This window comes from Budorcas taxicolor, chromosome 3, assembly GCF_023091745.1.
Source record: "Budorcas taxicolor isolate Tak-1 chromosome 3, Takin1.1, whole genome shotgun sequence".
Classification (NCBI taxonomy): Eukaryota; Metazoa; Chordata; class Mammalia; order Artiodactyla; family Bovidae; genus Budorcas; species Budorcas taxicolor.
Genome location: NC_068912.1, coordinates 79,339,899 through 79,353,685, shown reverse-complemented (window position 1 = coordinate 79,353,685; position 13,787 = coordinate 79,339,899). Strand labels below are relative to the sequence as shown.

The 13,787-nt window shown below is 37.7% G+C and overlaps 1 protein-coding gene across 1 annotated transcript in view; it reads left to right on the top strand.

Annotated features, from left to right (window-relative positions):
• PDE4B (phosphodiesterase 4B) overlaps positions 1–13,787 on the top strand; it is a 533,352-nt gene that overhangs the window by 102,161 nt on the left and 417,404 nt on the right. The gene's annotated exons all lie outside the window — the stretch shown is intronic.

Genomic DNA, 13,787 nt, shown 5'->3' with positions numbered 1-13,787 from the left:
CCTGCCCCCTTCTCCTTTTGCCTTCAATCTTCCCCAGCATCAGGACTTTTTCAGTGAGTTGGCTCTTTGCATCAGGTGGCCAAAGTATTAGAACTTCAGCTTCAGTTCAGTTCAGTTCAGTTCAGTCGCTCAATCATGTCTTTGTGACCCCATGAACCACAGCACTACAGGCCTCCCTGTCCATCACCAACTCCTGGAGTCTACCCAAACCCATGTCCATTGAGTTTGTGATATCATCCAACCATGTCATCCTCTGTCATCCCCTTCTCCTCCTACCCTCAAGCTTTCCCAGCATCAGGGTCTTTTCAAATGAGTCAGCTCTTCGCATGAGGTGGCCAAAGTATTGGAGATTCAGCTTCAACATCAGTCCCTCCAGTGAACACCCAGGACTGATCTCCTTCCTTCCAATAAATATTTAGGATTGATTTCCTTTAAATCTCCTTGCAGTCCAAAGGACTCTCAAGAGCCTTTTCCAGCACAATTTGAAAGCATCAATTTGTTGGCCCCCAGACTTCTTTATTGTCTGTTCTCACATACATACATGACTAACTACTGGAAAAACCATAGCTTTGATTATATGTACCTTTGTTGCTGGGCTTCCCTGATAGCTTAGCTGATAAAGAATTCACCTGCAATGCAGGAGACCTGGGTTCGATCCCTGGGTTGGGAAGATCCCCTGGAGAAGGGAAAGGCTACCCACTCCAGTATTCTGGCCTGGAGAATTACATGGACTGTATAGTTTACAGGGCCGCAGAGAGTCGGACACGACTGAGTGACTTTTACTCACTCACCTTTGTTGGCAAAGCGATACCTCTGCTTTTTAATATGCTGTCTAGACTTGTCTTAGCGTTTATTCCAAGGAACAAGCATCTTCTAATTTCATGGCTGCAGTCACAGTCTGCAGTGATTTTGGAGACCAAGAAAAGGAAATCTGTCACTGCCTCCACTTTTCCCCATCTATTTGTGTGAAGTAATGGGACCAGATGCCGTGATCTTAGTTTTTTGAATGTTGAATTTTAAGCCAGCTTTTTTTTCACTCTTCTCTTTCACCCTCATCAAGAGGCTCTTTAGTTCCTCGTCACTTTCTGCCATTAGAGTGGTATCATCTGCATATCTGAGGTTGTTGATATTTCCCCCTGCAGTCTTGATTCTAGCTTGTGATTCATCCAGCCTGGCATTTTGCGTGATGTACTCTGAATATAAGTTAAATAAGCAGGCTGACAGTATATAGTCTTGACATACTCCTTTCCCAATTTGGAACCAATCCGTTATTCCATGTCCTTGATTCATGGACTTAGCATTCCAGGTTCCTATGCAATATTGTTCTTTACGTCATTGGACTTGACTTTAACCACCAGACACATCCAAAACTGAGAGTTGTTTCTGCTTCATTCTTTCTAGAGCTATTAGTAATTGCCATCAGCTCTTCACCAGTAGCATACTGGACACCTACCGACCTGGGGTGGCTTATTCTGGTATCATACATTTTTGCCTTTGCATACTGTTCATGGGCTTCTCGTGGCAAGAATACTGCAGTGTTTTGCCATTCACTCCTTCAGTGGACAACATTTTTTTCAGAACTCTCCAGAATGACTTGTCTGTCATGGGTGGACCTGCATGGCGTGGCTCATACTTTCAAGCCCCTTTGCAGTGACAAGGCTGGGATACATGAAGGGGCGTAGAGAATTAGAGATATCTATAATATTAACAGTTTATAAGTAATCTTGGTGACAAATTGTTGGTTTTAGGTACTTAAAACTACTTCTAAGAGGATGGGTGTCGGTAGCATTTATTTTTTTCTTCCCTCCAAAAGAGATGTTACTTCTTTCTATAAAACTATAAGACATAACATTAATATGGAAAACTGTATTTCTTAATATAGTACAGATGAACTTCTATCATTATATTTTTGATGTTATCTTCAATTTTATTTTTACTGTTGATCTTTCTTTTATGTTATGTTATTTGGAGTCAAGTAAGTTAGCTGACTCATTTGAAAAGACCCTGATGCTGGGAAAGATTGAGGGCAGGAGGAGAAGGGGACGACAGAGGATGAGACGGTTGGATGGCATCACTGACTGGATGGATATGGGTTTGGGTGAACTCTGGGAGTTGGTGATGGACAGGGAGGCCTGGTGTGCTGTGGTTCATGGGGTCACAAAGAGTCAGACATGACTGAGCAACTGAACTGAACTGAAGTTAGGTTTGGTTTTAATATTTTGTCTTGAATTGCTACTGAAATTTTAGACCAGTTAATTCTCTGTCTTGGACCTCAGTTCCTTCATTTGTAAAGTGGAGAAAATAGCCTCATATTTAAATATTTTCAAATGTTAATTTAATTTAAGCATGTATTTGTTAACTCTCCTGCTATCTATCTATCTATCTATGTATCCCACTATCTATCTACTCCTAAGATAATGTATGAGAGTACTTAATGGAATACTTTATGCATTATAAGTCACATAATAGATATGACTGTTTAACTATCTTACTAAATCTCTAAACACACACAAACATTCACATTGTTGTCAGCCTTGGTTGGTAAAGCAGAAATTATTTTTTATTATCTGAAAAGCATAGCTGGGTATTAAATATGCTAGTTTGGAAGAGTCAAAGTGCACTTGCATTTGTAAAAAAATAATTTTATAATATTCACAATGTGACCATTACTGAGGAAACAAAATATCATTCATTATTTTCATGTGATAATCACATTCTAATGAACCAAGCTCAATTGTATTGAAATGCATATCAGAAGATCTAGTGTGAACAGCTTACATCCCTAATAAGAAACTTTATAGCCTTGTTTGGCTGCTATCAGCAACATATTTTTAAAAGCCATATGCAAAAGAGATAGGAACAGAAGCACTTTGATGTAATTCCATCCACTTGCACCAATAAGCTTGAGAGCAAAAAGAAAAAAAAAGCATGAGAAGTTGCCTTGTCTATTTCAGGATCCTACATATAAAAAGCCAATATAGGATTCAGTGAACAAATGCCTTGGAAAAATTCCAGTGTCATCAAAAACTCATTTTTCTCAAAATCTCTCCTTGCTGCTCTTCATATTTATGCACAAATTAATAAGTACAGACTGTTTGTCACATCACAGAGAATCTGAGAGTGCTTTTGTGGCTTATTTGGGCCACAGTTATCTCAGCAGTTAGTTTATACAGGAAGCCTCTTTTTCACCATCAGAACTATTTAGGCCTACTGAAGGGAGGTCTAGGAAGGTAAGACAAAGAAACTCAGGGATCCAAGTCTCTCTCACTGATGATGTCTTAACTGCCCAAGACTTCCTCCTGAGATGTTACCATTGAAATTCACACATGGATTTTAACTTGCTGGGGATAATCATGACCTTTGTCCTTACCTGTCATCCTGCTCAGCCAGGACTGAGCTCACCCAGAAAATATGGTTGTGTCTCTTACATGCTCATATTTACCAAAACAACATGAATCTTTTTTTTTTTTTTTTTTAACATGAATCTTTAGGAGGCTGGGTGGTGCAAAGAGCACAGCATTTGAATCCCAACTCCACCTTTGACCAGATACTAGGTTTTAAGCAAACCGTTTAACCTTAGTTCCACTTTCTGCTTCTGCAAAATTAGAAAAAGACTACTTGTGTCTCATTAGGTCTCTATGAAGACTGAAAGACGTAATGTGTGTTCTTGGCATAGTCCTTGGCCAATGAGAGGTAATCAGCACTTCTTTCACTAATGTATCCAGAGCTTATGATTTCATATAAAAATGATAATATATGTATAGTAATATAAACTTAGTATTTGTATGCTGCTGCTGCTGCTAAGTCACGTCAGTCGTGTCCAACTCTGTGCGACCCCATAGGCAGCAGCCCACCAGGCTCCTGTCCCTGGGATTCTCCAGGCAAAAATACTGGAGTGGGTTGCCATTTCCTTCTCTAGAGCATGAAAATGAAAAGTGAAAGGGAAGTCACTCAGTCATGTCTGACTCTTCGCGACCTCATGGACTATAGCCTACCAGGCTCCTCTGTCCATGGGATTTCCCAGGCAAGAGTACTGGAGTGGGTTGCCATTGCCTTCTCTGAAATATTTGTATAGCATGGTTTAATTAAATAAGTTTTTATTGAGCAATGCTGTACATATTAAATACATTCTTTTTAGACCACTTAGATATTACTTAGTTTCATAGTATGTTATCTTAAAACCCAAAGTAAATGTTCTTACAACAGTAAAATAAAATTTAAAAAGAAAAATAAATCACTATGCATTTTGGGGTTTAATCACTCTCATTTTTCACAGAGACAACTGTAAATGACTTTGGCCATAAAATGCTGTTTATTCTTTAAAATTCCTGTTATCTTCCTAAATTTGGTGCTTGTCTCCATTAATGAAAGTAGATGCCAATGAAACACTTTTTCTCTAAGTGAATTTAAATCAATTACTATTAAAAATATAGTGTTATTTTCAAAGTACCAGAATGTGCCTGCAGTTGTTTTCCCTAGTCAGTAGAATCTAACCTCCTAGTGATTTGTTTACATAAGAAAGTTTATTCACAAGAGGCAGTGAGAAAAGAGCTTATGACCTAGAGTCCTAGACTCTAGACATGCATCCTGGCGCCACCACTTACAAACTGTTTTGCTTTGTCTTGTTTTGTTTTTTTGAATGGCAAAGGGATAGTCATTTAACCTTTTGGACGTGCAACTTACTCATCAGTATAGATAAAGCAGTTATTTCCCTATTCATATATGATATTTATAAAATTAATTAGAACAGTTGAAAAACACAAAGAATTGGAACTTGTTTTCTGGAAGAAGAGGAAATATAAGTTTATAGAGCCAAAAGTAATGATAAACTATTGCTAATGAGTACAAAATGCTGCAGGTGTATTTGGGTTGCATGTAAAGAACATGTTAATAAACATGATTAAATACCATGAACATTGCCTTATAAACATTTTATTTTACAGAAAGAGGAGGAGTTTCTGCTGTATGGGACCATTTAAGGGAGAGACAGTGTGGAGACAGGGGCTAGACTAAGTGGTACCTTTGGGTCTTACTACCCTCATTGGTTTTTACATCACTTTCATGCTTCCTGTAAAAGATAACAGGAAGCTCAGAAACTAATATTCAGTCCAGGGAAAGTTATATTTAACCTTTATCCAGATGCCTTGACAGCATTTAAGTCAAATTGCTCTGTTTATCTTGGTTGTTTCCAGGAATATTTAGGGATGATAGCAGAAATAAAGGTTATGGCTTCTCTGTTAACAAAGACTTCCTTCTCACATTATCACTGATCAGGTTGATTCTGTCTCTGAGCAACTGAAAGACAGTAAAAGATTATACCTTTAAGACAAGGGGCTCTCTGTTCAAGTGAATTTATACATCACCAAAAAATGACTGTCCACATAAACTCGAAGTTTTGTGACAGTGCAAAATGAAACACTTTCAGGCTTCCAAAGAATTATGCCAAGTTTCTGATTCTGTCTAAAGTAATAAAAATAAGATTTTTAGGAACCTATCCTATTTTTAGGAACCAATAGGTTAAACCTTAACTTAACCTATTGTAGATTGAATTAAGCAGCTGCTTTATCTGAATAAAGCTTTGCAGAATCTAATATTATGAAAGAGCTATCTTTTATAAACACAGTACTTGCTTGGGATTCAATGGATTTGGGTTTTAATGCCAGCAGCATCCCAAATGCCCAGTAAGCACATATGCATACATTTGTCACTGGTAGCTTTTTTGTCAAGAGGGATTAATAATCACCTGGGCCTACCATCCTTACTTTATGCATTATGGTATGAATATTGAATGCCAGTGGTTATAGAGTGCTTTGGTGTTCTGCAGAGTGACTTGGCAAAGACATTCAGAAGAAAAAAAAAGGCTTCTAAGTAGTTTTATACATATCAGATTTTTGAAAATGTGATTCAACTTTAAATTGCATTAATAGATTTTATATTTTATGTGAACCTTAAAAATGGCTTTGCCAAGTATTTAGTACTTGGGAAGTTTGTATGTTTATATTTAGAGTTTCTTAAGTATTACCATAATTGTGTATGTTAGTCCTTTTTTAAAGGCACCCCCCAACATTGCTTAGTGAATTAATTCTTTGTAGCATGCAGTTTTTCTTTTTATTTTATTCCAATAAACAAATGTATATGGTTGAATGATGCAAATATAATATGCTTTGCCATTAAAAATCTCTAGTCAAACCCAAAAACATATATAATAATTCAGTATGTGAAATCATTTTATTGATAGATACAAGTATTAAACATATACAAGTATAAAATAATAATGCTCTCTCATGACTACTGGGAGGTATCAACCTAAATATGAAACTAAAAATCTACAGAGCAATGGTGGTGCTCCCCTTTCCAAATGCCTGTGAGCCTTGGATCAACATCTGTTATGATGACTTATTTTTGAGAGTCAATCAGTATAAGTATAGTGAGCTGTACTTGGCAATCTGATATACCAGCATGAGGTCAGGTATAAGCAGACTGCTGGTGTGAGCAAGCAGAAAATATGCTCTAAGAGAGAAAGGAGCAAGATAGAAATGTTTTAATATTATAAATAAAAAATGAAGCAATAATATAAAAATGATACCACATGTATCTTATATTATTTAATGCTCACCTCTATTTAAAATGGGGAAACTGAGATTCATGAGGTCAACTGACCGATGCTAGGTAACCAAGGTGCAGAGTGGTAAACCAAGAATTAGCCCATAGGTTCTGATTTAGAGTTACACATCTTATATATTGACAAGGTTCACAGATTCAATGAACTTCACACAACCCACTCCACTCCTGCCTCAACCCCCAACTCCCAGCTCCTATGGGAAAACATCTAGAGTTATCATATTCTCATGTCCCCGTATTAAAAGCCTTCTCACAGTGAGGGCTGACAAATTCATTTGCATTTAAGCGTAATTGACTCATGGGTTTTAATGTGTTATTCCATTTTTTGAAATAAACATTAAACCAGGCAAATTAGTCTCTGCTTGTAGAGTTTGACACACTAGGTAGCAGAGGCAAAGGAAGTATTTGGAAGTATAAAAGGTCGTTTTCCAGTCCCCTCAGGGCCTGGGACACAGAGGATGGGCTGAATGTCCCAGGCATGTAATTGTGTTTGCAAACCTTTTATTCATTCACCAAATTATTCATACCACCTACCTGTTCCATACCCATGTTTCCTGTCTTCCTTCCTATCTCTGTGGACCAGCTCTGTGTACCTGGTTAAGGCCAATCCCACCCTTCTCACCCCCAAAGGACTTTGCTCTTGCACTTGTCCTTGCTGTCTCTTGCGTCACTGGTTTTCCGTCCTATTAGATTATGTCTATCTGGCTATAAACACTTTAAAACTCTGTCCTTTCAAAGGGCCTCTTTGACCCCATGCACCCCTCTATCTATTACCTTATATCCGTTCCCCTTTACAGCAAAACCCTCCAAAATAATAGTCTATAGGCTATAGACAGAGATAGACATATAGACTATATAATAATTTATATGTCTCACTATACTTTGGCTACTTGATGCAAACAGCTGACTCATTGGAAAAGACCCCAATTCTGAGAAAGATTGAAGGCAGAAGGAGAAGAGGGTGACAGAGGATGAGATGGTTGGATGGCATCACAGATTCAAGGACATGAAATTGGGCACCCTCCAGGAGATGGAGGCCTGGCCTGCTGCAGTCCATGAGGTTGCAAAGAGTCAGACACAACTTAGGGACTGAACAACAAGAAGTCCTTTTTTGAAAACTTCAAGATTTGCCCTCACAACTCCACTAATCGTGTTCTTACTGAGGTTATGAAATCCATGTGACAAATCAAATGATCAACTAGCAATCCTCATCTTGCTCAGCTCATCAACAGCATATCATACAGTTGGTTACATCTTCTTTCTTGAAACATTGCCTTCACTTGGCTTCCTGGACACTGTCATCTCTTTCCTTTCTCAGAGGCTGTTCTTTCTCAATTTCCTCAGCTGGTTCCTCTCCCCAAACTCTAAACATTGGAATGTCCCCAGAGGAATGTGGTCTCTCTGTTTTGTCTGCACCACTCCCTAGGCCAAGTATCTCCCTTAGACTCATGACTTTAAATAATATCTGTGCACTGATGAATACAGTTTGTATCTTTAGATAGACTTTCTGAACTCCAGACCTATGTACCTGTCCAACAGCCTTCTTGACAGCAAAACTGAGCACGTCCAAAACTGACATCTTGATTTTCAGCCCCGACATCCCACCCTTGTTGCAATCTGTTCCCAGTCTTCTCCATCTTGGTAAAATGCAATTCCATTTTTTTTTCTGATTGTTCAGGCCAGGAATCTTGGAGTCTTCCATGGCTCCTGATTTTCTCTGATATTTCACATTCCAAATGCATCAACAAATTTATCAGCTCTGCTTTCGCAGTGTCTTCATCACCACCACTGCTGCCATTCTGATCCAGGTTACCATTATCTCATACCTGGATTATTTAATTAACCTCTTGCCTTATTCTCCTGCTTTCCACCCTTTCCTCCTTATAATGTATTCCCCACATAGCTGCCACAGTGATTCTTTATAACATATGAGCGATTGTGCCACTACTCTATTCAGAATCCTGCAAGGGTAGCCCATGTCACTCAGAATGTATGTGCCATACGTGCAAGGCCCTATTGATCTCTGCCTTTTTTGTTGTCAAAAAAGAATATCTCCTAGATATCTGTATGGCCTTCTTCCTTTTTTCAGATCATTGCTTGAATTCATCTCACTGGAGAGAATCTTCCTGACCATGAATATAAAACCAAGATAAAATAGCCTTCCTCTTATCCTCAGATCTGCTTTGATTTCTTTATACCACATATCCATACCTGATGTATAGCTCTACATCATTGTCTGTATGTAGATATCTACACCCACAGCTATATTCATTTCTGTGTTTACACTGTCTCTATCCATCATCTATCTTATTGTCTGCCTTTTCCCACTAGAATATAAACTCCATAATGACAGAGACTTTGTGTATTGTGCTCATTGTAAATCCATAATACAAGCTAGCACATTGCTGTTGTTCAGTCGCTAAGTCATGTCTGATTTTGTGACCCCGTGGGCTGTAGCACAGGTTCCTCTGTCCTCCACTATCTTCCAGAGATTGCTCAAATTTATGTCAGTTAGCTGGTTATGCTATATAAAAATCATAGCTTTGACTAGACAGACATTTGTCAGCAAAGTGATAGCTCTGTTTTTTAATATGCTGTTTAGGTTTGTCATAGCTTTTCTTCCAAGGAGCAAGTGTCTTTTAATTTCTTCGCTACAGTACTGTCCACATTGATTCTGGAGCCAAAGAAAATAAAATCTGTCACTGCTTTTACTTTCCCCCCTTTCATTTGCCATGAAGTGATGGGACAAGATGCCATGATCTTGAATGTTGAGTTTTAAGCCAGTCTTTTCAGTCTCCTCTTTTACCCTCATCAAGAGGCTCTTTTGTTTCTCTTCACTTTCTGCCATAAGGGGTGGTGTCATCTGCATATTTGAGGTTGTTGATATTTCTCCCAGCAATCTTGATTCCACCTTGTGATTCATCCAGCCTAACATTTTGCTTGATGTACTCTGCATCTTCCCTGGTGGCTCAGAGGGTAAAGCGTCTGCCTGCAACGTGGGAGACCTGGGTTCAATCCCTGGGTCAGGAAGATCCCCTGGAGAAGGAAACGGCAACCCACTCTGGTACTCTTGCCTGGAAAATCCCATCGATGGAGAAGCCTGTAGGCTACAGTCTATGGTAGGCTACAGTCTATGAGATCATAAAGAGTCGGACATGACTGAGCGACTTCACTTTCACTTTCACTCTTCAATGAAGTTAAATAAGCAGGGTAATGATATAAGCCTTGATGTACTCCTTTCCCAATTTGGAACCAGTCCGTTGTTCCATGTCTGGTTCTAACTGTTATTTCTTGATCCACATACAGGTTTTTCAGGAGACAGGTAAGGTGGTCTGATATTCCCATCCCTTGAAGGATTTTCCACAGTTTGTTGTGATCCACACAGTCAAAGGCTTGCACATAGTTGGCAGTTAATATGTATTTGTTGAATGAATGAATGAATAAAAAATGAATTGGGCTGACTGTCTGGGTATCTTCCAGGTTTAAGCACTGAGTCCCCAAGTAATAGGCGAGAGAAATGTGAACAGATTCCTTAAAATACAATGATAAATATTAAATTGTAGTGGTAAGTTATAATAGTAAAAATAACTCCCCCTCAAAAAAGCAATTTTATATGCAAATATACATTTTGAAAAATTAAAAAACCTTAAAATTTGATAATAGATTAGAATGAGAGAGGTGAGAGATCTACAGGAAATATAGAAAGTATATTGAACTTATAATGAGACTTTTATTCCTATTCTGATTACATTATTTACTATTTACTAGTTGTGTGATCTTAGTCTTTTCCTCTCATTATACCCACTAGGCCATCATCTTTATTTTTGTGAAGGTTAAGTCAAATAATATGATGCATAATAGGCATTGAGTTGATACTATTTTTCTTTGTTCCCATATCCAATAATTCTCTTTACATTCACAGTTTAGCCCTCTATAATCTGTTTTACTCCTCTATCATTTCTCAATTACTTTCTAAATTTCTGCCTCATTGACTGTCTTCTGTTTTCTTCCTACAAGAATTTTTAGTATCATGTGATAATATAATCAACCTCACCAGCCTGTCAAAGATTAATCAACCTTCTCTCCTTGCTTTCAGTTCAGTTCAGTTCAGTCACTCAGTCGTGTTCGACTCTTTGCGACCCCATGAACCGCAGCACGCCAGGCCTCCTTGCTTTACCTATATACATATAAACTGGTGAGTCCTTTAGCTCTATTTCTAAGGGCAGAAAGTTGAATCAAGTCTCAGAATTATAGGACAGTAATGTATGTATATTATTCTTTAATTGATCAAACCAGTCAGTCCTAAAGCAAATCAGTCCTGAATACTCGTTGAAAGGACTCATGCTGTAGCTGAAGCTTTAATACTTTGTCCGCTTGATGTGAAGAGCTGACTCATTAGAAAAGATCCTGATGCTGGGAAAGATAGCAGGCAGGAGAAGGGGATGACAGACGATGAGATGGTTGGATGGCATCACCAACTCAATGGACGTGAGTTTGAGCAAGCTCTGGGCGATGATTAAGGACAGGGAAACCTGGTGTGCTGCAGTCCATGGGGTTGCAAAGAGTCAGACCCGACTGAGTGACTGAACAACAACATTCTTTAATTGGAAGTATGTTTATTTGACTCACGCTAGAACAGTGGTTCTTATCATCCCACTAATATGTCATGAATCAGTGAGAGTGAAAAGGGTATTCATAGAGTAAATGCAGTGTGAATTGCACCTAAGTATAAATTACCATGCCATCCCCCCCACCCAAACCCCACAACCCCAGGCTACAACCAGACTATTAAAACAACAACAACATGAGTATTTTTAGGACAGAGTATCACAGTTGTAAGTGTTTTTGTAGGACATTATGTAGGAGAAAAAAGAAAAAAATATTGGAAGTAATTGTATTAGATTCATTTCTTTGAGGCCGGGTGCTATATCTGTTTTTTTTTTAATTGGAAAGGATTTTATATTATTTTATTTTTGTTTCCAGTTTTATCAATGTATAATTGACATATACCATTTATACAATGGCACAACATATGTGCATATGTTAAAGTATACAGCATGTTGATTTTATATATGTATATGTTTCAAAACAAACTACCACAATGATTTAGTCTTATTTACTTGCATGCTATCTGGCAAGGGACTATTTAACTATTTTCTTAATTTTTTTCTCTCTAAGGTATCTATATTTTTGTTGTACATGAGACAAACTTATTTTTGTCCCTGTTTTACCGCTGGGGTATTGGCAAGGCAGAGAGTGATATAATAATATAACACCCAAAATTATAAGATATGAGGAAATTTACACACATACTGTTTGTCAAACAATTAGAATATTTCTAAAAACATGAGTGGATGTATAATAGAAATTAACAAAATGAAAGACAACCCATTTTTTTGTTTTTTATATAAACATAATTTATATAAGGTTTTCAAGGTTATGGTAGTTAAAACTTATTTGTTCTAGGTACTCAGCTGAGAAACTGATTAATTAAAGACTAGAATTTATAAGTGTCTTCCTTTTTCTATTATAATTATGGCAAATATCAAGAGTTACCATGGGGTTGCAAAGAGTTGAACATGACTGAGTGACTGAACTGAACTGAACTGATCAAGAGTTATGTCTTACCACTTTTTGCTGGAGTCCAAAGCCTGTTTCTTAAACTTCTATGCAAGACTTTTTTATCCAAGTTTTCACCAGTTGGAAACTCTTAAGGTTTGTTTAGTTTTCAATGAAAGAATCTTTGATGGAGTTTATGTCCTAAATATTTTCTGGTTTTGCAGTAGCGTACATCAGACATCGCTATTGTGTTTGGATTGGGGTTTTCATTTTTAACATCTTCTCAATTCTCTAGGCATTTATTGTTTCCATCTGGTCCTCATAAAAGATTTCACATTTGTGATGCAGCTCAGGCTCCTGCCCAGACAGCATCATTGTAATTCTATCCATGACTCTGGTTTGATAGAGTAAATACGTTTTTAACTTTGCATTTTTTTTGTTTTTACTTTTTTTTTCTTCTTTCTTAAACAACACTTGATTTTAGTGATGTATTTCTCTTTGGAAACAATCACAGTGTGCACACTGGGCCAATGTGCTTGCCCCCCACTGCCTTCTGTGCATTTCAAAGCTGTGAGGGCAGGAGAAGGAACTCCACTGAGTCCAGTAGTTGTCACACTTCCTTTGCATTAAACACGCTGTTCTCAGTCATCACAGATGGAGGGGATATTTTCAAAGACTCAAACATTTTCTTTAAATAGCCCACAACTAGGAATTCCTCTTTCACTGTTAAGTAGTAGGTTTTAGGGCACAGTTCAAGCAATGTTCAAGTTTCTAGCAAAGTCTTTTGTATTTAGTTAGGTGCTCAGCACATGTTTGTGAATTTGTTTGGTGAATACTTACATAGCTGTTAATACATGCCCAGCAGTGCTCTCACAGGTTCAAAAATATTAAATCATTTAATCCTTATAGTAACTTTATGAAAAAGGTATTATTTAGTATCCCCATTTTAAGGATGAGGAAACTGAGGCAAAAAAGCAAAATGACCACTGTTAGCAAGCGGCGGAGCCAGAATTCAAACCTACATAGTCAGGCCCGGGTCTGTGTTCTAAACTACTTAACTATGTGATGCTTGATTTGGAAATCAGCTGCAGAATTCCAAAAATCAAATATCACTTTCCAGAATTGAATTACACACTCTAACTTCCTCAGTGCTATGCTTGACCTAGAGTTGGCACTGGATGGATGTTTGTTTGCACAAGTGTTTAATTAAGATGATTCAGTTTGACATACTTTGAAATGATGATTCAGTCTGACATTCTTTGAAATAGGCAGAACCAAAGGCAAATCACAGTGTTAACCAATGCAGAGGCTGCTCTTTGTTCAGAAGTGCCACTGGGCCCTAATATCTAATAATAACCCATACTTAAGGCCCTAATACTACTAGGATGATGCTTTGCATCTTGGATTTCCAAATCTTTGAGAGAATTGTCTTCATTTTACTAATTGCTCTTTACTGATACAATTTTTAAAAATAAGCTGTGGTGAAATACACATAACAGAACTTACCATCTTAAGTATTTGTTAGTGTATTGTTCCACAGTGTTAAGTATATTCATTTTGTTTTGTAATCAATTTCCAGGACTTTCATTTTGCAAAACTAAAACTTT